This window comes from Rhinatrema bivittatum, chromosome 6 (assembly GCF_901001135.1).
Source record: "Rhinatrema bivittatum chromosome 6, aRhiBiv1.1, whole genome shotgun sequence".
NCBI classification, from domain to species: domain Eukaryota; kingdom Metazoa; phylum Chordata; class Amphibia; order Gymnophiona; family Rhinatrematidae; genus Rhinatrema; species Rhinatrema bivittatum.
In genome coordinates, this window is record NC_042620.1 from 617,955 (window position 1) to 644,281 (window position 26,327).

Here is a 26,327-nt window from a genome sequence, read left to right on the forward strand (position 1 = left end):
ACCTGGTGTTAAATACTGCTAAGACAGAACTCCTGCTTATCACCCCTGAAAATAGTCTACACTTACATCAATCGCACACTACCTCCCACATCACTCATGCTAGAGACCTCGGAGTTATAATTGACACTCATCTGAGCTTAAAGAAGTTTATAAATTATACTATAAAGGAATGCTTCTACAAGTTACAGGTGCTCAAAAAACTCAAGCCTCTTCTATATCTCTATGACTTCAGGACTGTACTCCAAGCAATCCTGTTCTCTAAGGTCGATTATTGTAATTCGATCCTGCAAGGTCTACCAGCTGTTAAATTAAAACCTCTGCAACTGCTCCAAAACGCAGCTGCGAGAATTTTGACCAACACTAAGCGAAGAGATCATATCACGCCTATATTAAAAGACCTACATTGGCTTCCAGTTAATTTTAGAATACTCCACAAATCTCTCACCATCATCCACAAAAATATCCACCACCAGACTCCCCTAGACCTGATACACCCTCTCAAATTGCACTCTTCGGCTAGACCTTTAAGAGATACCTATAAGGGATCCCTTCATGTTCCCTCGATCAAAATGGTACAAAGATTAACAATCAGAGACCGGGCTTTTTCAACAGCAGGCCCCACCATCTGGAATACACTACCCCCAGACCTCCGACAGGAAACCTGCCTCATAAATTTTAAAAAGAAACACAAGACTTGGCTGTTCGGTCGAGCCTTTCCGGTCTCCTAGACTATATTCTCCCAAGATATTATCCAATCAGCTGTGCTTCAATTATCTCATATTACTTCATAAACTAGCAGAGTGTCACATAATCATGTTCTCTACTTTGGTTATCCTTCTCTTCATTTCCAATTCCAAGTTACTCACCCTTGTTATAATGTAACTTTTTTACCTTCTGCTCCCACTCTGTCTCCACTTCTGAGGTTTGACTAGTTATTGTTAATGTACTATCGTTCTATGTAAACCGAGTTGATTTGATCTGTATCAAGAAAATCGGTATATAAAAAAATCCTAAATAAATAAATATCTCTTCTGGAAAGCCTAGGATGGGTAGTAAACTTGAACAAGAGTTCCCTACAGCCTTCTCAGTCGCTGGAATACCTAGGAGTCCGATTCGACACCCAGGAAGACAAGGTCAGTCTGACCGCCAAGAGGAGAGCAAAGCTCCGGAATCGTCTGCAGGCCCTGCTGAGTGCCACCCAGCCCATAGCTTGGGATTACCTACAGGTCCTCAGCTTATAGCATCCACGCTGGAGGTGATACCATGGGCGCGGGCTCATATGAGACCATTACAACGTGCCCTCCTATCTCGGTGGAGCCCACGATCACAGAACTACACCGTACACCTACCTCTACCAGCCAGAGTGCGGAATCAGATACGGTGGTGGTTGCAGCCCGGCCACATGAGCCGGGGGTCAAGAATGTCCTCCCCAACCTGGACCCTGCTCACTACAAATGCCAGCTTGAACGGATGGGGAGCACACTGCGAAGAACTCACCGCCCAAGGGCGGTGGAACAAAGAAGAGTCGGGGTGGAACATCAACCGACTAGAGGCACGGGCAGTCAGGCTAGCGTGCCTGCGATTTGCCCACAGACTTCGAAACAGAACGGTCAGAGTGATGTCGGACAACGCCAACATGGTGGCATACATCAACCGACAGGGCGGAACCAGAACCCAACAGTTATCCCTAGAAATAGCCCCCCTGATGACTTGGGCGGAAGCAAATCTCCAGGACATCTCCGCCGTCCACATCACCGGGAAGGACAACACCACGGCAGACTTCCTCAGCAGAGAAAGCCTAAATCCAGGGGAATGGCAGCTGTCGCCCACAGCTTTCCAGATGATTGTAGATCAGTGGGGGACGCCGGGCATGGACCTACTAGTGGACAGGTCCAACGCTCAAGTACCCAGATATTTCAGCCGCAGGCGGGATCCACTATCCCAGGGGATCGATGCCCTTGTACAGCCATGGCCTCAGGGGATCCTGCTATATGCCTTTCCTCCATGGCCCCTGCTGGGCGCCATTATACACAAGATTCAGTGGCACAGAGGCCTAGTTCTTCTAGTGGCCCCGGACTGGCCAAGAAGACCCTGGTATGCAGACATGAGAAGACTACTGGCAGGGACTCCATTTCCCCTGCCTCCACACAGGGACCTGCTGCGGCAAGGTCCCATCCTCCACGAGGATCCAGCTCAATTCTCTCTTATGGTCTGGCCATTGAGAGGGCTAGACTGAAGAAAAGAGGATACTCGGGGCCGGTAATAGATACACTCCTCCGAGCACGCAAGTTCTCCACATCACTAACATATATAAGGATCTGGAGAGTATTTGAAGCCTGGTGCGAAACTCACAGCACCAATCCACATGCCGCTAAGATCCCTATCATTTTGGATTTCCTGCAAGATGGACTTCAGAAGGGTCTGTCCCTCAATTCCATCAAGGTTCAAGTGGCAGCGCTATCCTGCTACGGTCCCCGGAGTGACGGCAACAGCATCGCCACACACCCAGACGTTTCTCGTTTCCTGAAAAGAGTCAAACACATTCGCCCGCCACTGAAGTGGCCAGTACCCCTGTGGAACCTCAACCTAGTTTTGGAATTTCTAGCGGGACACGCCTTCAGACCACTTCGAGGCCTGTCCCTCCGTTTGTTAACCTTGAAGATGGTGGTCCTGCTGGGTGTATGCTCAGCACGCCGCATCTCAGAGCTACAAGCACTGTCCTGCCGTGATCCGTTTCTCAGAATCACTCCAGAGGCTATCCATCTTCGCACGGTTCCTTCCTTCTTACCCAAAGTAGTCTCACACTTCCACCTCAACCAAACCATATCCTTGCCTACCACGGAAGGTTTGAAGAAGTCGGAAGAAGGTCGAATACTACGCCATCTCGACATCGGCAGGCTGCTGTCCAGATACCTGGAAATGTCAGAAGCAGTAAGAAAGACGGACCACTTGTTCGTCCTTCACAGCGGGAAGAAGCAAGGGGAAGTGGCCTCACGGGCAACCATCGCCCGCTGGATCAACGAAGTTATCAAGGCAGCCTACGTAGAAGCGGGAAAACCACCACCTCTACGGGTCAAGGCTCACTCTACCAGAGCGCAAGCGGCCTCTTGGGCAGAAACTAGGATGCTGTCGCCTGCAGAGATATGTAAAGCGGTGATGTGTCCCCCCTCCATACCTTCTCCAGATTCTACCGTCTGGACGTCCAGGCCAGGGAGGACACAGCATTTGCAAGGGCAATCCTGAACGGACCTCGGGCAGCCTCCCGCCCAGTCCGGGAGTAGCTTCATCCTGTATGTAAATAGCTTGCAAATGCAAGCTGCGTCTAAGAAGACATTTGAAATGACAGGTACCAGGAAGTGGACAGTTCTCCGACGCTTGGGATTGTCAGCCCTCTCTCCCCTCCTCCCGAAGCAACAAAGCGAAAAAAATCGAAAAAAAAAAGTTGCAGGGAGAGAGGACGGGCAATCCTTCGCTCGGGACTGCCAATCCCCTCTCCCCTCCTCCAAAGGCAAGGCGCCAAAAGCAGCCTTGCTCCGGGAGGAGGGTAGAGAGGATTGGCAGTACACTGCACGGGAAGAGCACCAGAATCTGCTGATCCCTCCCTGCCCATGTGGCTTCCCAGCTCCAACCAATAGCATCAAAGCTAGTCAGTACAGACGGAGGCAGGAGCTAGAAAATGCAGGCAGCTGCCCAGACTACCAAGCGATGAAGTGACTTACTTTTTTTGCAGCCCCCCTCCGGAGACGGACATCGGCGAGGACGACCGCAGCTGCCCGCGAAGATGGACGCCTGCACTGGCGAAAGCGGCCCCTGTTCGTGCAATTGGGCCGCTCAAGGCGTGACGTCACATGACGTGACGTCACGTCTTGAGCGGCCCAATTGCACGAACAGGGGCCGCTTTCGCCCTTGCAGGCGTCTATCTTTGCGAGCAGCTGGAGGCAGGGAGCCGCGGTCGTCCTCGCCGATGTACGTCTCCGGAGGGGGGCTGCAAAAAAAGTAAGTCGCTTCGTCGCTTTACACTGCCAATCCTATCTCCCCTCCTCCCGGAGCAAGGCTGCTTTTCGCGCCTTGCCTCGGGAGGAGGGGAGAGGGGACTGGCAGTCCTGAGCGTAGGATTGCTTGTCCTCTCTCCCTTGCAACTTTTTTTTTTCGATTTTTTTTGCTTTTGTTGCTTTGGGAGGAGGGGAGAGGACTGGGGGAAAGTTTGCCGCCTACCCTTACCCCTGCCTCTAACGCAGGGGTAAGGGTAGGCGGTAAGTTAGCAGGTTAAACGCGCGGCAAAACGGCAGGGTAAAAAAGCGATAGTCGGGGCGCACGTTACTGGATGGTAGGGAATAGCTAATTCGATAGTTTACATGCAATATACATGCCGCAGGCGGAAGGGGTTGCCCGGGGATTTAAGGACGCGGTAAGAGTAGGTTAAAGGGGATTGGGGATCGCAGGAAGGGCTAACGCAGCCGGAAAGTGAGTAGAAAGCCGGTTAGGAACGGGGAAACCGCGGATGCACTTTACAGGATTGACCTGCATGTGAACTTAATAGCAGGTAATGGACTTCTCCTCCAAGAATTTATCCAATCCTTTTTTAAACACAGTTATACTAACTGCACTAACCACATCCTCTGGCAACAAATTCCAGAGTTTAATTGTGCGTTGAGTAAAAAAGAACTTTCTCCGATTAGTTTTAAATGTGCCCCATGCTAACTTCATGGAGTGCCCCCTAGTCTTTCTACTATACGAAAGAGTATATAACCGATTCACATCTACCTGTTCTAGACCTCTCATGATTTTAAACATCTCTATCATATCCCCCTTCAGTTGTCTCTTCTCCAAGCTGAAAAGTCCAAATCACTTTAGTCTTTCCTCATAGGGGAGCTGTTCCATTCCCCTTATCATTTTGGTAGCCCTTCTCCGTACCTTCTCCATCGCAATTATATCTTTTTTGAGATGCGGCGACCAGAATTGTACACAGTATTCAAGCTGCAGTCTCACCATGGATCGATACAGAGGCATTATGACATTTTCCGTTTTATTCACCATTCCCTTTTTAATAATTCCCAACATTCTGTTTGCTTTTTTGACTGCCGCAGCACACTGTACTGACGATTTCAATGTGTTATCCACTATGACACCTAGATCTCTTTCTTGGGTTGTAGCACCTAATATGGAACCCAACATTGTGTAATTATAGCATGGGTTATTTTTCCCTATATGCATCACCTTGCACTTATCCACATTAAATTTCATCTGTCATTTGGATGCCCAATTTTCCAGTCTCACAAGGTCTTCCTGCAATTTATCACAATCTGCTTGTGATTTAACTACTCTGAACAATTTTTTGTCATCTGCAAATTTGATTATCTCACTCGTTGTATTTCTTTCCAGATCATTTATAAATATATTGAAAAGTAAAGGTCCCAATACAGATCCCTGAGGCACTCCACTGTCCACTCTCTTCCACTGAGAAAATTGTCCATTTAATCCTACTCTCTGTTTCCTGTCTTTTAGCCAGTTTGCAATCCACGAAAGGACATCGCCACCTATCCCATGACTTTTTACTTTTCCTAGAAGCCTCTCATGAGGAACTTTGTCAAACGCCTTCTGAAAATCCAAGTATACTATATCTACCGGTTCACCTTTATCCACATGTTTATTAACTCCTTCAAAAAAGTGAAGCAGATTTGTGAGGCAAGACTTGCCCTGGGTAAAGCCATGCTGACTTTGTTCCATTAAACCATGTCTTTCTATATGTTCTGTGATTTTGACGTTTAGAACACTTTCCACTATTTTTCCTGGCACTGAAGTCAGGCTAACCGGTCTGTAGTTTCCCGGATCGCCCCTGTAGCCCTTTTTAAATATTAGGGTTACATTTGCTATCCTCCAGTCTTCAGGTACAATGGATGATTTTAATGATAAGTTACAAATTTTTACTAATAGGTCTGAAATTTCATTTTTTAGTTCCTTCAGAACTCTGGGGTGTATACCATCCGGTCCAGGTGATTTACTACTATTCAGTTTGTCAATCAGGCCTGTTCTTTTAGCCTTTATTTTGTTAGCCACCTCCTTTGAGAACCAGATAGGTTTCATTTTTCCTTTGCTTTTCTTTACTTTTCTAACATATAGATTAGTTGCCTTGGTAATTGCTCCTTTTAGTTTGGTCCACTGTTGATCCACATCTCTCTCGTTCTCCCAGCCTTTTAGTTCTTCCTCCAGGTACTTCCCCATTTCATCAAAGTCCGTGTTTTTGAACTGCAAAACCTGGGTCTTTGTGCGTCTTTTCCGTATCCTTTTTATGATATTAAACCATAGTGTTTGATGATCACTGGTGCTGAGGTGGGCGCCCACCTGGACATCAGAGACATTATCTCCATTAGTGAGCACTAAGTCGAGTATAGCTCCTTCTCTCGTGGGTTCCATAACCATTTGTTTGAACAAAGCTACTTGCAGGGCATCCACTATTTTTCCACTATTATTAGATTCTGCAGATGGGATTCTCCAGTCTACATCTGGCATATTAAAGTCTGCAACGATCACCACTTCTCCCGTCTTTCCTATCTTTTGGATGTCTTCAACCAGATCGCTGTCCAGGTCTTCCTTTTGGTTTGGAGGCCTGTAAACCACTCCAATAAAAATGGGTGCCCCATCTTTTTTTAGGTCGGCCCATAGTGCTTCTTCATTGCCCCATCTTCCTTGCAGCTCAGATGCTTGGATATTGTTTCTGACATAAAGAGCCATTCCTCCCCCTTTTCTATCCTCTCTGTCCTTCCTTAACAAGTTATAGCCTGGTATTGCCGTATCCCAACTATGAGATTCCGTGAACCATGCCTCTGTGATAGCAACAACGTCCAAGTCCGCCTCCACCATTAGGGCTTGCAGATCTGGGATTTTATTGCCCAAACAGATGTTACTTATTGCTTTGTATTGATTGTTTCTGTTTTTCATCTAGCATTGTAACACATTGTTTTCAATAAAAATTTCCAAAAAAACAGCTCAACTTGAAGTTTGTTACCCATATCTGAAATCCCACAGAAAGAAGGCCTCAGTTCATGACATGATTTAGAGATATTCTTGGCTGTATTTCATCCAGCAGTAAGATCCATGTTTTTCAGTTTGTTCTCTTCAATAGATATTTTGGAGTTAAGAATTGGCTTATTTTTATGTATACAAAGCACAGCATCCCACTCCAAATTGAATACACAAACATTAGGTGCCATAGCACTTTCCAAATCAATAATGGAAAGATTTTTAGAAAAAAAAAAAAAGTGAGATAAAAGAGCAGTATCAGATGGAAGCAATGCTTAAAATAATTTGCTGTCTTCTGTCCACAATGGGCAATAGACAGAACCATTCATCTGCATTAATCTATAATCATTTACCACTCTCCTAGCAGATACCCAAATATATTTTGTATTTTTTTTTTCCTTCTTTATTTATAGCTTTTTGATTACATCTGAATCAAGAAACAAATTATATATATAATCATTCATACATACAATGAACATTATTTTTTGTGAGTAAGGTTAACATAATTTTCTAAATCTTAGATTAAACCACATAATAAACAAATTTTTAAACCACCTTATTCACAGTTACTCTTTAAAGGGAGCCGAAAAAAGAACAAGTGTTTACAATCATAAGGGAAAAAAAAAAAACCAAATCCTAAATAGTTAATATTCCAGAACTGATACAGAGTTGTTTTTTTTCTTTTCAGAATTCTAGTCTCCATCTTTAGGGACCCTTTGCTCTTCCAAGAATTTTTCAAAACTTTGTGGATCATAAAAAATATATTTGTTATCCCCTGCCCACAATAGGCATTTACACGGAAACCTTATTATTGTTTTAAAACCAAAGTTTTTTGCAAGGTTTGCCAAAGTTATAAATCTCTTTCTTCTAGCTTGGGCCTCTTTTGCTATGTCAGGATATATCCAGACTCTTTGATCCAGGTAGTGAGTGGTTGTTTTTAACATAAATAATCTAAGAATTTTGTCTCTGTCCGTAGACTGAGCAAATTTAACCAATAGAGTTCCCCTACTCTCTACTTGGGTACTTAAAGAAGCCTCCAATAATTCTGTCACATTCAAAGATGTTTCCTGATAATGTTGATCTTTATTCTCCCTCTGATCACTTTTCCCTATAAAATATGTATTAGCTATTACAGGTAGGTTTTCTGTTGTTATCCCCAATATTTCCAGGAAATAATTTTTTAGCTGTTCTCTAGATGACATAAGCTTACATTTTGGGAAATTGACTATTCTTAAGTTTAAATAGCGAGCTGAATTTTCCAACATTTCAATTTTCCTGGCCATTATATTTTCACCTTTTATAATATTTGCCTGTACATTTTTAATTGTAGTTAACTCTTCTTCCACTTTCACCAATATAGCTGTATTATTTGTAACCAGAGGATTAATATTAATCAAAACATTCTGCATGTCCTTTATATCTAAGCTTAAATTAGCTATATTACTTTGTAAAGCAGTTACCGCTTGCCAAACCATTTCTAGCGACACCTGTTTAGGGTTTTCCGGAATTGCTATAGGGGTAGAGGACAAATTTAATCTGGTTATTGCTGATTCTTGTGTTACAAAGTTCCTTGGGACCGGAGAAGTTAATTCTTTTCCAACATGCAAAGATGTTCCGTCGGATCCCCTATTATCTCCGACTGTTAGCTCTCTCACACCAGATGTAACCGTAGCTTCTCCAAACTTTGGGAATTGTGCCGTCTCAATGTGCTGAATCCCCTCACTTAGACTCAATTCTATAAACGACTTCCGTAAAATAGATGAGCCTGATTCAGCAACATTGTCAGCACTTTGAGGTGGAGCTGGGGTAGTTGGTGCCCCGGGACTTAGACTGACTTCGCCAGATTGTGAAAGTACTTGTTCCTTATCTCCCACAATCAAAGGCCTCTCCGGGGTTACAGTCTCTGATGGTGAATAGAAACCCGTAATCATTGATTGGATCGGGTTAGGTCTTACAGGCGTTGAGGTCTCCTGTCTGACCTTACCCTTACGTTTTGTATGAGGCATTTTGAGGAAATGGTAGAACAATCAACAAGAAGGGTTTCTACTCACAGTTCTGAAGATCAATGCAAGTAACAAGACTATGGAGGTTGGAAGACTTTAGTCCGATGGATATAGGACTTCGTGCGCCTTCCCGCCTTCGCCGGTCTAAGCCGGTCCAAGCCGCGCGCCCCTTACGGAGCGCGCAGCTTAGGCAGCGTGCGCCGACGGCGGCGGTGCGCCGTCTGCCGTTGAATAAATAGGCAGACGCACCTTGCTGACGTCACTGGCAGCCTCCTCTCGGGTCGTGTCTCCCGCAGCTGTTCCGAGGGTCAAACGAGATGGTAAAAAGTCCGTCCAGCCCCGTAGCAGGTAGGATATTCCACTCCTCTCCGTCTAGCGGCTCCGAGTTTACTGTGCCGTCTGCCGTTGAATAAATAGGCAGACGCACCTTGCTGACGTCACTGGCAGCCTCCTCTCGGGTCGTGTCTCCCGCAGCTGTTCCGAGGGTCAAACGAGATGGTAAAAAGTCCGTCCAGCCCCGTAGCAGGTAGGATATTCCACTCCTCTCCGTCTAGCGGCTCCGATATTTTGTATTTTTTGTTTGCTTTTTACTTTTCAAATGCATCTAACAGTTCCATAATAGTGGTTATCATTAGCAAAATGGCTATTTATCTAATAATAAGATGGCTATTTATCTAATAATAAAATGGCTATTTATCTGATATTAAGATGAAACTATTCAAGAACGCTGTCTAGGAAAAAGTCCACTCATAAATTCATCACCCGACATCGGTGTTTCAGCAACTTTGTGCCTGCCTCTGGTTCTTACAACCAATCAACTTATTATTAGATAAATAGCCATTTTATTGTTAATTAAAAAGCCATCTTATTATTAGATAGCCTTTGTATTTTTAAATAGCCATCTTATTATTAGATAAATAGCCATCTTATTATTAGATATATAGCGCTAAGCACTATTATGGAACTGTTAGACGCATTTGAAAAGTAAAAAACAAACAAAAATACAAAGCACATTTGGGTATCTGTTAGGAGAGTGGTAAATGATTATAGATTAATGCAGATGAATGGTTCTGGTTATTGCCCATTGTGGACAGAAGACAGCAAATTCTTTTAATGATTGCTTTCATCTGATATTGCTCTTTTATCTCACTTACAAATTTTTTTTCTAAAAATGTTTTTTTTCTATTATTGATTTGGAAAGTGCTGTGGCATCTAATGTTTGTGTATTCTTTTTTTGTAAATTAGTTAAGTACAATAACTCAACGATACAAATCCAAGGTTATGTACATTGAGCACCGTGTTTGTATATTCTATTTTTATGTATGATACTGAAGAAGATTTAACTATCTTATTAGTTGTGAAGCATGAAATACACGAAGGAAAGAAAAAAAGCAAGGAAAATTCCCCCAATGTCAGTATCATGGAGTTTCTATATATTTAGAAAATCATTAAAACATTTCAAAAAGTTCAGCTCTTACTTGAAAGTCAATAATTTATTAGAACATTATACCATAAAACTAGGTATGAATGAAAAATAAAGAGAAGTTAAGGAATGTAAGAGAAGTCAACAAGCTTTAGGCTGAATGACAGAATGTAATTATTATCGGGTGCTATGACATGCAGCAGCAGAGGGTGGCGACAGTGGGCACGGATGAGTAAGGTTGTGGCAAGCAGCAATATGAAGAAGTGACAGGAATGACATCATATTAACAATCTTCAATCTGTTGCAATGAGAAATCCATTATAAAAGGTTGAACAATAATTATACTGAGGCAAAATTTTAATCCTGAGAAAATATAAAGGTTTCTACAAGGGGGAGCCCTCAGTACTTGATGTAGTAGCTGATGAATGAAGCTCAGAGCTTCTCACACTGGATCCAGTTCTTCCTATGAGACAAAGTGATAAGGAGGAAAATAGTTTGCTGTATTCCATGGGATCCAGTGAAATCAGGAGCGAGTTCCAGTCATGCCACAGCACTCTTGCTTCTTGCTCCATGTATATATAAAGAAAATATTATTCAGTAAAATGTATGCAAATGTAATCATCCTATTTAGCATCTGATGAAGAGTGCTGAGCTAGAGTGGAGAGGACATGGGCATCCTGTGTGAGACAAGTTGGAATATTGCACTTTACACCTCCTGGTATATATATTTTTCAAAAGTTGAAGAAGAGGTGCGTGTCTTTGCTTTTCAAACCCTCACTAGCTTGCCAGATTTCATTTTCCAAAGTTATTTGTATGGCATATATTTTTACCTCAGCCATGCACACTACAATCTTCCAATCTAGCTGACAATATACAGAAATTACAGAAAATGTATTTTTTTCACACAAGCTTTTGGAGATGAAAGCTAAGTGCAGGAGCTTTCTGTTGGCTTCCTAGAGGTGATGTAAGATCAGATTTTGTTTTTTGAACATAAGAACATGCTATACTGGGTCAGACCAAGGGTCCATCAAGCCCAGCATCCTGTTTCCAACAGAGGCCAATCCAGGCCATAAGAACCTGGCAATTACCCAAAAACTAAGAAGAACCCATGCTACTGATGCAATTAATAGCAGTGGCTATTCCCTAAGTCAACTTAATTAATAGCAGGTAATGGACTTCTCCTCCAAGAACTTATCCAATCCTTTTTTAAACACAGCTATACTAACTGCACTAACCACATCCTCTGGCAACAAATTCCAGAGTTTAATTGTGCGTTGAGTAAAAAAGAACTTTCTCCGATTAGTTTTAAATGTGCCACAAGCTAACTTAAAGGAGTGCCCCCTAGTCTTTCTATTATCCGAAAGAATAAATAACTGATTCGCATCTACCCGTTCTAGACCTCTCATGATTTTAAACACCTCTATCATATCCCCCCTCAGCTATCTCTTCTCCAAGCTGAAAAGTCCTAACCTCTTTTGTCTTTCCTCATAGGGGAGCTGTTCCATTCCCCTTATCATTTTGGTAGCCCTTCTCTGTACCTTCTCCATCGCAATTATATCTTTGAGATGCGGCGACCAGAATTATACACAGTATTCAAGGTGCGGTCTCACCATGGAGTGATACAGAGGAATTATGACATTTTCCATTTTATTCACCATTCCCTTTATAATAATTCCCAACATTGTTTGCTTTTTTGACTGCCGCAGCACACTGAACAGACTATTTCAATGTGTTATCCACTATGACGCCTAGATCTCTTTCTTGGGTTGTAGCACCTAATATGGAACCCAACATTGTGTAACTATAGCATGGGTTATTTTTCCCTATATGCATCACCATGCACTTATCCACATTAAATTTCATCTGCCATTTTGATGCCCAATTTTCCAGTCTCACAAGGTCTTCCTGCATGTTATCACAATCTGCTTGTGATTTAACTACTCTGAACAATTTTGTATCATCTGCAAATTTGATTATCTCACGCGCCGTATTTCTTTCCAGATCATTTATAAATATATTGAAAAGTAAAGGTCCCAATACAGATCCCTGAGGCACTCCACTGCCCACTCCCTTCCACTGAGAAAATTGTCCATTTAATCCTACTCTCTGTTTCCTGTCTTTTTGCCAGGAAATAGTTCACCTTTATCCACATGTTTATTAACTCCTTCAAAAAAGTGAAGCAGATTTGTGAGGCAAGACTTGCCTTGGGTAAAGCCATTCTGACTTTGTTCCATTAAACCATGTCTTTCTATATGTTCTATGATTTTGATGTTTAGAACATTTGCCACTATTTTTCCTGGTACTAAAGTCAGGCTAACCGGTCTGTAATTTCCCGGATCGCCCCTGGAGCCCTTTTTAAATATTGGGGAACATTAGCTATCCTGCAGTCTTCAGGTACAATGGATGATTTTAATGATAGTTTACAAATTTTAACTAATAGGTCTGAAATTTCATTTTTTAGTTCCTTCAGAGCTCTGGGGTGTATACCATCCCGTCCAGGTGATTTACTACTCTTCAGTTTGTCGATCAGGTCTACCACATCTTCTAGATTCACCGTGATTTGGTTCAGACCATCTAAATCATTACCCATGAAAACCTTCTCCGATACAGGTACCTCCCCAACATCCTCTTCAGTAAACACCGAAGCAAAGAAATCATTTAATCTTTCCCCAATGGCCTTATCTTCTCTAAGTGCCCCTTTAACCCCTCGATCATCTAACGGTCCAACTGACTCCCTCACAGGCTTTCTGCTTTGGATATATTTTTTAAAGTTTTTACTGTCAGTTTTTGCCTCTACGGCCAACTTCTTTTCAAATTCTCTCTGTCTTATCAATGTCTTACATTTAACTTGCCAACGTTTATGCATTATCCTATTTTCTGTTGGATCCTTCTTCCAATTTTTGAATGAAGGCTCCTTATTGCTTCATGCAATTTTTTCTAGAGAAGCATGAAGCAATAAGGAGCCTTGAATTTTGCTTTGTTTTAGCAGGTTTAAATATTAGTAAGAATGATTTTATGTACCGCAGATTGGTGAGGCAGTAATTTTTTAAATAAATAAAATAAAACCTTCACTCATAGCAGGTTTGCACAATCTTAGATTATTCTGTCATATAAATGAAGGAATAAACGTTCTTATTAAGTCTCCTTTCCCTGGAGCATGTGGGACGCTTTTAATATTAATGCTTTTCCTAAGGGGGGATTAGTAAACTATGGTTCCTAGAGCACTCATTAGACCTCTTAAATTATAATTGTGTCAGATCTCTTTGAGTTTTCATGCCCTAGATGTAGGGGTTCCCCATGGGTCCTCCAGTATCTGCAACACTAATATTTACTTGTGTCCAGTCAATAGCTCCCTTGCTAATGAAGGTATTGGGTACAGACTATATCAATGTCATTCAGGAATAGATATTCAGTGCAACTTATCCAGATAAGTACCAATATCTTGCTAAGTGGCAGCAACTGAATATCCATCCATATTCAGCAGCCACCACTTAGCCAGAAAACTACTTAGCCAATTTTTAGACTTTTCTGGCTAATTTAGGGCTAGATTCATCAAACTATCGCATGTGATAGGAAGAGGGGCATGTTTTATGGTAATAGCGCACTTTGTGAAAAATAAGCTATCTTAGCGCTTCGCATAGGTATTACCGCAGAGTGTGATATCTTTTTCGCACGTTGCAGTAAGTTACACAATTGTTGTAATTCCTACCTACAACCACGGATTTGGGGGGGGGGGGGGGGGGGAGAGAGAGAGAGAGCGCGTGTCTAGCTATAAGGCCCTCATAGGAGTTAGATATTTATACCTCTATAGGAGGCCCACCTAGTTACTCAAGGTGAGGTTTAGGTATTAGTGTAGGGGTTAGGGGCCACTTTGATGGCCATCAAGTCCAGCATCCTGTTTCCAACAGTGGCCAATCCAGGCCATAAGAACCTAGCAAGAACCCCAAAAACTAAGGGGCAGATTTTTAATCTTACGTGCGCTGTGTACATTCGTGCGTGCTACCCAGCGCGCACACACACATGTTATAAAATCCGGGGTTGGTGCATGCAAGGAGGTGCACCTTGGGCCGTCCGAGCCCTAAGGGAGGCCCGATAGCTTTCCCCATTCCCTCCGAAATCGTATAGCTTTCCCCATTCCTTCCGAGGCCGCTCCGAAATCGGAGCGGCCTCAGAAGGAATTTTCCTTTTGCTCCCGTCCACCTTCCCCTATCTAACTCACCCCCCTGCCCTATCTAAATCTCCCCCCCTACCTTTATTGCAGGAGTTATGCCTGCCTCTGGCTGCCTGCACGCCAACCCCGGCATAGCCGCTGTGCCGGAGGATTCGGGACCATCCCCACATCGCCCCCGGACCACCCCTTTTTCAAAGCCCCGGGACATACGCGCGTCCCGGGGCTTGTGCTCGGCGCACGCAGGGGTAGGTTTTAAAGGGTTATGCACGTAACCCTTTGAAAATCTACCCCAAGTCTATTCCATGTTACTGTTGCTAGTAATAGCAGTGGCTATTTTCTAAGTCAACTTAATTAATAGGTAATGGACATCTCCTCCAAGAACTTATCCAATCCTTTTTTAAACATAGCTAAACTAACTGCACTAACCACATCCTCTGGCAACAAATTCCAGAGTTTAATTGTGCGTTGAGTGAAAAAGAACTTTCTCAGATTAGTTTTAAATGTGCCACATGCTAACTTCATGGAGTGCCCCTACTCTTTCTATTATCTGAAAGATTAAATAAACGATTCACATCTACCTGTTCTAGACCTCTCATGATTTTAAACATCTCTATCATATCCCCCTTCAGTTGTCTCTTCTCCAAGCTGAAAAGTCCAAATCACTTTAGTCTTTCCTCATAGGGGAGCTGTTCCATTCCCCTTATCATTTTGGTCGCCCTTCTCTGTACTTTCTCCATCACAATTATATCTTTTTTGAGATGCAGCGACCAGAACTGTACACAGTATTCAAGGTGCGGTCTCACCATGGAGCGATACAGAGGCATTATGACATTTTCCATTTTATTCACCATTCCCTTTCTAATAATTCCTAACATTCTGTTTGCTTTTTTTGACTGCCAAGGCACACTGAGCCGACAATTTTAAAGTATTATCCACTATGATGACTAGATCTCTTTCCTGGGTGGTAACACTTAATATGGAACCTAACATTGTGTAACTATAGAATGGGTTATTTTTCCCTATATGCATATATTAGAGCCTGACATCTTTATATCTTCAGGTCAAAACAATAATGCAAAATGCCATTTAAAAACTACATATTCTAAGGAAACTTAAACCTTATTTAGATGGGGCAAATGTTTGTATAGTACGGCAAATGCTAGTTCTGAATGGGCTAATGATCTGAAGTCGGCAAAGTAATGTGACAAGGCGATAGCTAAAGCCAGAAGAATGCTGGGCTGCATCGAGAGAGGAATAACCAGTAAGAAAAAGGAGGTGATAATCCCCTTGTACGGGTCCTTGGTGAGGCCTCACCTGGAGTACTGTGTTCAGTTCTGGAGACTGAATCTCAAAAGGGACAGATAGGATGGAGGCGGTCCAGAAAAAGGCAACAAAAATGGTGGGGGATGGAGGTCTCCATTAATTGAGATATGAGGAGAGATTGAAGATCTTAAATATGTATACCCTGGAAGAGAGGAGGTGCAGGGGGGATATGATATAGACCTTCAGAAATCTGAAAGGTTTTAATGATGCACAATCAGTAATCCTTTTCAATTGGAAAAAAATCATTAGAACTAGGGGGTATGTAATGAAACTCAGGGAGGACGATTCAGAACCAACATCAGGAAATATTTCTTCATGGAAAGGGTGAGGAATTCCCTTCCGGAGGAGGTGGTGAAAACTAAATCAGTGAAAGATTTCAAAGGGGCATGGGATAAACCCTGTGGATCCCTAACAGAGGATGGAAATGAAGAAAAGAGTGCATGGGGGTAACTTGCTGGTATGGCAGTTACTACCCTTAACCAATAAGCCTTCACACTGTTGATGTAATGCCATCATTGCTCTCTGCTTCAGTGGCAAGAGGTGACATTGAATTGGACTCAAACAGCAACCGACAAGGCCCCTGGTTTGATGGTCTGGGAAGCTGATAAGTATGAGGGTGAATTGAATGGCACGGCCAATACTACCATAATCTTGCTGGGCAGATTGGATGTACCATTTGGTCTTTCTGCCATCAAATCTGTTTCTAGGTATGCAGCTAATATTTTGTGCAAGTGGTTGACAGTGTAAAATAGTTTTGTAAATGCCAAGTTCATGCACTACTTTTCTCTCTGACCTAAACATGCTCTGAGGAATGCTTCCTTGTAGTCTGGCTAAATATGCATGCAGTATGGAAGTCTACATACATTCTTAGTTGGACAGAAGAAGGCCATTTATCAGCTAAAACATTGTACCTAGATAAACTGCTATTTACTAGGTAAATGGCTTTGAAAATTGCCTGTAAAAGTATTTGATTTCTGAATACTTATTTTAAAATTAGTGCAAATATCTGCATCAGAACTGGACCTAAAAGATCAGAATCAGGTAAGATATGGCATGCTGAGTCAGGACAAAGGTCTACTAAGCCTGTCCACAATGATGACCAATATGGTCCTTAGGAAGAACTTAGGAGATCTCAAAGAGTATATCCGGTTCTTGTTGATCACTCTAGGGGATAAGCATTGGCTTTTCCCGATTCCACCTGTCTAATAATTGTTTATGGACTTTTCTTCCAGGAATTTGCTCAAACTCCTTAAAACCTTGCTATGCTTGTCACCTGCACTTACTCAGGCAACAAATTTCACAGCTTCATTGTTCACTGAGGGAAAAAATAACTGTTCTGATTTAAGTCTGCTACCTGTTAATTTCATGGAGTGCCCCCTAGACCTAATATACACTGAAAGGGTAATTGACTGCTCCCTATTTATCTGCTCCATGCTACTCATGATTTTATAAATATCTATCATATCCCATCTTAGCTGTCCCTTTCTCCAAGCAGAAGAGTTCTAACCTGTCTAGATTTTCTTCATAATTTGTATCCCCTTTATCATTTTGGTTGCCTTTCTCTGAACCTTTTTTGAGTTCTGCTATATAAGTTTATGGACTTTCTCTCCATAAAGACTTCACAATGCATTTTGTTTCATGCCACTCCTCCGTTAATTTGATTTGCCCTATCTTGTTGATATTTGTACCCTGATATCAGGTTCCATTTTCTATTATCCTTCCAGCAAGTGTCTGAGATAGCTATTAAGTCTGTAACCCTAGATAAGTGCCATATATTCTAGCGCTCCAAGTTTTTTTTATAGGTTTCTGTCATTCACAAACAATTTAAAATGTATTTTTAACTTTATTTGTAGTCTGCTTATCAGCAATTGAAACAGGTTATCTGAAATCCTTCATATTTCTTCATATCCTCTTTGCCGCCCCCTCCACAGCTAAAGGCCTCGCCTTACCTCGTCTCTCTGCCGGGGCTCGCGCGGTCGGCGCGGCCCATTCGGGGCAAGAGCCCGCTCACCCCCGAGGGTGAGCCGCGCAGAGTAAAGCATTCAGCAATCAAACAAAATAAAGGAAAAAAACAAACCCCGAGACTACAAGAAAGCTGAAAGCCAGCGGAGAGTCTTGCCGCGCCTCTTTCTCCTCAGCCAGCCTATCAGGAGCCAACTGAGGTCTCTTTAAATCAGCAGCAACGCCGACGGCCTCCCTCTTTGCCGCCCCCTCCACAGCTAAAGGCCTCGCCTTACCTCGTCTCTCTCTCTCTGCCGGGGCTCACGCGGCCCATTTGGGGCAAGAGCCCGCTCACCCCCGAGGGTGAGCCGCGCAGAGTAGAGCATTCAGCGATTAAACAAAATAAAGGAAAAAAAAAAATCCCCGAGACTACAAGAAAGCTGAAAACCAGCGGTGAGTCTTGCCGCGCCTCTTTCTCCTCAGCTGGCCTATCAGGAGCAGACTGAGGTCTCTTTAAATCCGCAGCAACGCCAACAGCGTCGCGTGCCCGAAGGAGCGCAACCTAAGGGGCCTGCCCCTTAGTGCGCCCCTTTGTGACCCCAGGACCCAGGGCTCACAACGCTACACGCAGTTTTCCCCCGTCCTTCGTCTTCTCACTATCTCTCTTAATCCAGATCTCTTCAGACAATCAGTCTTACCACAGTCCTTTAAATCACCATTTCCCTATTCACAATCATCCAGACAACCCGGCCAGTCTTCACATCTCAGCACTCCTGAGCTTGTTCGAATACCTCCAGCATGATTTAGCAATCATCCTTCTCAGCACTCATCCCTCCAGCACTCATCCAGCGTTATCCTGCAATCATCCTCCTCAACACTCATCCCTCCAGCACTCATCCAGCGTGATCCAGCAATCATCCTTCTCAGCACTCATCTTCCCAGCACTCATCCAGCGTGATCCTGCAATCATCCTCCTCAGCACTCATCCAGCGTGATCCTGCAATCATCCTTCTCAGCACTCATCCAGCATGATCCTGCAATCATCCTTCTCAGCACTCATCTTCCCAGCACTCATCCAGCGTGATCCAGCAGTCAGCCATTCCAGCATTCATCAAACCTCCCCACGCAACCATCTAACCCACTCTAACTCTCAACCAATTTTCTCCAACACAACAGTTCAGAATGACACCGAGATTTCCGATCCCTATTCTTCAATACAACCTCCTCACCACAGGAAAAGCCATTATGCTACACAGATCTCGCAACTACACAGCCCTCATCCCAATTATGATTTCACCTCTTACCCAATTACTAGGCCTAACACTATTCTCCCTTACGCTAGTCAATGCACAATCTCTCACTAAAAAGTCTCTGATTCTCAATGACTATCTCAGACTCCAATCCAGACATTTGTGCCATAACAGAAACCTGGCTCAAACCAACGGATATTGCATTAATAAATCAACTCCCCACCCACCTCTATGGTTTCTTCTCCCTCCCTAGTCTCAAAAAAAGGGGAGGGGGCATTCTTTTGGCAGCCAAAAAAGATTTGAGATTTTCCCAACTCCCAGCAAAATCGGATTCTAAACTAGAAATAGGACTTTTCAAAACAGCCCAACTCAAAGTCCTACTTGTCTACGACCCTCCGGGCCTTCTTGATTCAGATGCCTCCCCCATTGTAGAAATAATTGCAACACACTTGAAACTGGAATCCCCGGCTATAATTTTAGGAGATTTTAATTTATATGTCGACAACCCTACGCTCACCACCAACTGCGAGGCTTTACTCACTGCTCTCTCAGCCATGGGCTTTAAGCAGATCGTCAACAAGCCCACCCACAAAGCTGGCCACACCTTGGACCTCATCTTTGTTAATGCTGGGATCAATTACACCTCCCTCCCTTCTTGTACTCTGGTCCCGTGGTCAGATCACTCACTAATCACCGCCACTTTCACTCTGACAGAAATCAGGAAAACTCTCCCTTCGAAATCCTCTTTTCTCTACAGAAGACCCTGCCCTTCAGACGACCTCAGCAACCAGCTCGCTTCAGAGCTTCCACACATTGACCTCTCTGATCCTAACTCAGCTATCCTTTCATGGAGCAACATCACTGAGGCAGTAGCAAACAAACTATGTCCTCTTTCAACAAAAAAACTAAACCCGAACCCAGCAAAAAGACAACCGTGGTTCACAAGCAACCTTCGTAAACTCAAACAGAGTCTAAGGCAGAAAGAAAGTAAATGGCGTAAGGCCCCCTGCCCCAGCACCCTAGCTGCCTACAAACTAGCTCGCCATCACTACAGGAACTCCACCCTAAGATCTAAAAGGGATTACTATGCTAGCAAGATCCATGACCTTGTATTTGACGCAAAAGCTCTTTTTGCTTACGTATCTAACCTGACACAAATCAACACTCCAGATATTCCCATAGACCTAGCTCAATCCAAAGCTGAGGAATTGGCCATTTTCTTCCAAGACAAAATATCTAACCTTCTAAAGCGATTGACCCCCAGCAACACTCCTCTCACTAATGCTCTTCAGCTACTAAACAAAGGAACCTCCTTTAAATCATTCGAACCCATCACAGCCTCTGAGATCCTTTTGTTACTTAAGAAAATGAAACCTTCCTCCCACCCCTTCGACCAAATGCCTACAAAGCTCCTCCTACTAATACCGGAAAAAATTTCCAAAACACTGGCGGATATCATCAACTATTCTTTATCCCGAGGACTATTTCCAGATGACCTTAAACTAGCTTCTCTCAAACCGCTCTTAAAGAAACCTAATCTAGACCCCAAGGACCCAAACAACTTCCGCCCAATTTCCAATCTTCCATTTATTGCCAAGATCATGGAAAAGCTTGTCAACACTCAACTCTCTAACTACATTGAAGATCACAAAATACTGTACCCCTCCCAATATGGATTCCGTAAAGCTTTAAGCACGGAAACTCTACTCATATCCCTGACAGACCAGATCATCATGGGTCTAGACAAAGGCCAATCCTTTTTACTTATTCTCTTAGATCTTTCGGCCGCATTTGACACCGTGAACCACTCCATCCTCCTCAATCAATTGGCAAACATAGGAATAACAGGAACTGCACTATCATGGTTCAATACATTCCTCAGCAATAGAGGCTATAAGGTCAAAATCCATAATAAAGAATCCTCCCGCTATACTTCATCTTTAGGAGTTCCACAGGGCTCCTCCCTTTCCCCTACGCTCTTTAATATATACCTTCTTCCGCTTTGCCATCTGCTAACCCACTTAAAACTAACACACTTCCTATACGCCGACGATGTGCAAATCTTGATTCCCATTAAAGAAACCATCACAAACTCTTGAATTTTGGGAAATCTGCCTTCGAGAGATCAATCTCCTTCTCACTAGTCTAAATCTGTTATTAAATACAGCTAAGACGGAACTTCTTATAATCTCTCCAGAAAATAGTAACCCCTCTCAGTGTCTTCCAACCAACCCACTTACTAACCAAACAAGGGACTTAGGAATAATTATTGACAACCATCTTAACTTAAAATCCTTCATCAAACAAACAACAAAAGACGGCTTCTATAAACTACAGGTTTTGAAAAGAATCAAACCTCTCCTTCACGTACGAGACTTCAGAACGGTCCTTCAAGCAGTTATCTTTTCTAAGATAGAATTGCAATAGTCTATCTTACTTGGTCTCCCTTCCGCATCCATTAAACCCCTTCAGATGCTCCAGAACTCTGCTGCGAGAATTCTGACTAACACCAGGAGAAGAGATCACATCTCTCCCATTCTCAAGAACTTACACTGGCTGCCAATACACTTCAGCATTATCCACAAATCCATCACCATCATCTATAAAGCTATTCATCACCATGCTATGCTTGACCTACAAATCCCACTCAGACAACACACATCCACTAGACCCATCAGAGAAGCTTACAGAGGATCACTTCTCGTTCCCCAAACCAAAACCACACACCATTTAACTTTCAGAGACCGAGCCTTCTCCACAGCCGGACCATCACTATGGAATTCTATTCCCCCGGATCTGAGACAAGAACCATGCCTAACTACATTCAGAAAAAGGCTTAAGACTTGGCTATTTAAGCAAGCCTTCCCAGATCCCAATTGAATGACAGCAACATCTTTTAAGAGACTTCACAATATAATGTAAATAGTTAATCCTTAACTGCTCGGTTATCTTGCTCTAATTCTTTCCCCAGTTATATGAACCTTGTTGTAATGTAACTTTATGACCTCCTTGCACTTGATAATGTTTTGTTTTTTTTCATTTCACACCCCCTTGTTATATGTAAACCAGCATGATGTGATTTTTAATCACGAATGCCGGTATAGAAAAACTCCAAATAAATAAATAAATATTTGTCTGCTCATTAATTCCACCAGTTTTTACCAAAACCTCACTGGGGTATTCTAACCTGTTATACCAGTATCCTTAGAAGATATATCTTTCTAAAGCATGCTCTCCTGAGCAATTGTCTGCTTTCTCCTGTGACCTAGTTTAAAAGTTGTTCTATCTCCTTTTTAAATGTTAGTTCCAGCAACTGAGTTCCAACCTGGACTCCATCCCATCAAAATAGTCTCATCCTTCCCCAGAATTGTCTGCAGTTCCTAGCAAACCTAAAGCTCTCTTGCCTGTACCATCATCTTATCCAGGCACTGAGACTCTGCATTCCTTTAGGGTTCTGCACGTTGAATAAGGATCTTTTCCGAGAATGCAAATCTGGAGGTTCTGGATTTAAACTTCCTACATAAAGGTCCCAGAATCTCCTGCACCTTTCTACATTGTTGGTCCTCATGTGTACCATGACAGTGGCTCCTCTCAGCACTTTCTAAAATCTTGTCTGGGTGCTGCATGAGGTCCACTGCATCTGCGCCAGGCAGCTAAGTTACCAACCAAACTTCATGCCCACCAGTCACCCAGCTATCTACTTTCCTAATAATCAAATCACCAACTACAGCAGCAGTTCTATCCCTTTCCTTCTGGGCACACACCCCTTGAGAAACATCCTCATTGTAAGAGAGTTAAGCTTCACGTGGTGTACAGATCCTGGCTATAGGATAATTTCCTGCCACATCAAAGTGATGGTCTCCTGCCATTGTGCTCCTCCAAAGCAGCACAAGACCTGCTAGACTGGTTGGGATCACTCTATGTCCCTGTAGGTTTCCTCTATACACTCTTTAAGGTGAATTTTAAAAGCCCAAAGCTGGGAAGATACATGTACAAGTCAGGCCAGCGCACACCACGCAGATTTTAAAAGGCACCCTCACATGTGTGTATTTCCCACTATGTGCACAAAAAAATTATCAAAAAAGGTGTGGGGAGTGGGTGTGATCTGGGCAGGGCATGGGCATTCTTGGCTTTCTCAATGAAACCAGTAAGTAAATACTTATGTGCACCAATGAAACCAGTACATAAATACTTATGCGCATCAAGGTCCCATGCCACTTAATTTTACTTCTGCTATGGATGACGTACAAGTCAGAAAACAAAACAAAAGTGAAGAGGTGAGCGGGGTTTTATAGGTCAGGGTTAGCAGGGTAAAAGGAAGGCTAATTAACGAGGGTTAGGAAGTCCCATCCCTTACCTAGGCGAATTGGGAAAACTGGTAATTGTGCTGGTGCACATGTCTACTAAAAATCCCACTTTTGCGGTAGAAGCAGATTTGTGCACATAGGCACACACCTACTTAAAATTGCATGCACATGTCTGCACGTTCAGACTCTTTTATATCATCCTTGCATATATGTGCATATGTTATAAAATAGCCACGTCCATGGGCATGAACTGGCCAACACATGCACATGTGTGACCGTGTGCCAGTTAAAAGTTACCGTCCCAGTCTGCATAAGCTCCTTCAAGTCTGCCACTCTGGCCTCCAGAGATAGGACTCAGAAAATAAATGCACTGGGCACACATATACAACCTCTCAGAAACAGGTATGTAATCATATATGTGGAACTCTGTGTAAAGGACTGGATAGCTCCCATCTCACTGCTGGACTCTGCGTATTAATTTAATGGAGGTGTTAAAATTATTTGAAGTAGCATAAGGAGTGGGGATGATTAATCCAATTTAATAAGAAACTTTATTTTAATCTATTTAACAATGACCTTCTATAGGACTACTGTTAATCAATTGCTAAGGTCAGAGTTAATTACTCACTTGTTGATGTTAATCCCTAATTGACTATTATTGTGAAAAATATTGCCTCTTGACTGTTATTCAGATTACAAAGTTTATATAGGAAAGTATATGACTGTGGTGGGTGGGAGATGGGGAGGATGGATGAAAAATAAAACACCAGGAAATAGTTTCTCTTCACCACAAAATTAATTCTTACAAACTATTACACACAGCAAATACAACTTTGACTATCTACTTGATTCCTCCAATATAGAAAGAAAATAAAAACTTTTGCTATTTATTAGTTCATTGGTTTTATCTTATTCTTTTTTCTTTTATATTTTCTTTTTTCTTCATTTATACTAGCTGCATCAGCAAGCCTGACAACATGCCTTGTCAAAACCAAGGCCGTCCGGACTAAATCATCTGCAGTTGTATTGGTCAGCATGTGCTTTCAAATATATTTTTTTCATTAAAAACTCTCAACAAATAATTCTGGTTTTGGAGAGCCAACATTATGAGACTGAAAATCTATATCTAGTCATTTTAGACGTAGAAGCACTATAAACAAGCATCCCATAAGATGAAGCTATGGAGATCGCGATCGGTTATTTTGAGTTACGTCACAGACCACACAGAATTCCATCATCTCTTTTTTTATCAGCATTACTGGAAATTGCTTTAACCAAAAATTTCTTTGCGTTTGAGCAACAGTTCTTTCAACAGATTTGCAGCACCACAATGGCCCCAGATTTGGCCAATTTGTACATGGGCCATTTTGAGGATATGTGGATCTATTCTAATCACATATTTACACAGTATATGGTAAAATGGAAGTGTTACATCGACGACATTTTCATGATTTGGTGGGGCACTATGGAGAATTTCAATAATTTTTTTACAGTGGATAAATTCATGTAACCCTCATCTTCATTTTACAGCCAACATTCAATAAGATCATATTACTTATTTGGACATCAAAATCATGAAAGCAACTGATTGTTTTACTACTACTCTATATCGTAAACCGGTTAGCAGTAACACGTTTCTACATTTCACGAGTGCTCACCCTCACTCTCTTAAAGAAAATCTTCCTGTAAGTCAGTTTTTTAGAATTCGAAGACATTGTACAACCACCCCAGAATACCATCGTCAAGCAACAGAATTAAGTAATAGATTCTTATCAAGAGGCTACCCGAAACGCTGCATTAGATGAGCTTTCTTAAGAGCAAAATACACTCAGAGAATGGCTTTTTTTACCACGAACATCAAATGATGAAGAGATTCTGACTTATGTGTTACCCTTTTCATCCATGATACACAAAATTAAACAACTGGTTCATAAAAATTGACATATCTTGCAAATACATGAAGAATTTCGACAGACTCCAAGGTTCATATTTACCCGTAGCTCTAATCTAAGAGATCAATTGGTACACTCTGATTCTTCAATGCGTACATTTCAACATTTAGCAGGTTTACACACAGCCTGTGGTACATGTTTGGTGTGCCACATCATGATACATACATCATCAATTTATTTTTCAAGGCAGCAAAAAATGATTTATTTACAACATAAAATCACTTGTACATCGACAGGAGTGATCTATATAACCCAATGCCCATATAACATGTTCTATGTAGGAAAAACCAAACGTGCTCCTAAGACCTGGTTAATAGAACATCGCTCAATTCTATCCATGAATCGGGTAAATGCTACATTGGTAACATACTGCCTTGAATTCTCTCACGTTTTCGATGATTTAAAAGTATGTGTGCTTGAACAGATTCAACCTTCTTGGTGAGGTGAAGATTTGAATCTACAGTTACTAAGAGCTGAACAGCAATGGATACATCAGTTACACACACAGTTCATCCATTTGGTTTAAATTCTGCATTGGAACTAAATATGTTTTTGTAAACAATAATGTTTTGTTTTCATCTAATTCCAGTACTTTACAATATCATGATTGTTAATCATATGACGCAAAGGCATTGGCATACGTCATCACGACAACATAAGTGATGGCTGTAGCTATTTAAATTATGATGAAGTAGTAATGCAGTCTCTGTCCCGACGGTAAAACAGTTATTTATTTAATTGATTTATTTAAAAGTATTTTTATTTATTTGTTTATTTATTGACTTTTTTATACCGACATTCGTGGGATACATCACGCCGGTTTACATAACTGAAAAAGGCGGGAAAGTACAAAAAACAGGGAAGGGGAAGGGGGAGCAGTGAGGAAGATAGGAGAGAGAGAGACAGCTGCGAAGAGAGGCAGAAGGAAGGCAAAAGG

The 26,327-nt window shown here is 42.3% G+C and overlaps 1 long non-coding RNA gene across 1 annotated transcript in view; it reads left to right on the plus strand.

Moving 5' to 3' along the window:
• LOC115093340 overlaps positions 1-26,327 on the plus strand; it is a 77,277-nt gene that overhangs the window by 49,336 nt on the left and 1,614 nt on the right. The gene's annotated exons all lie outside the window — the stretch shown is intronic.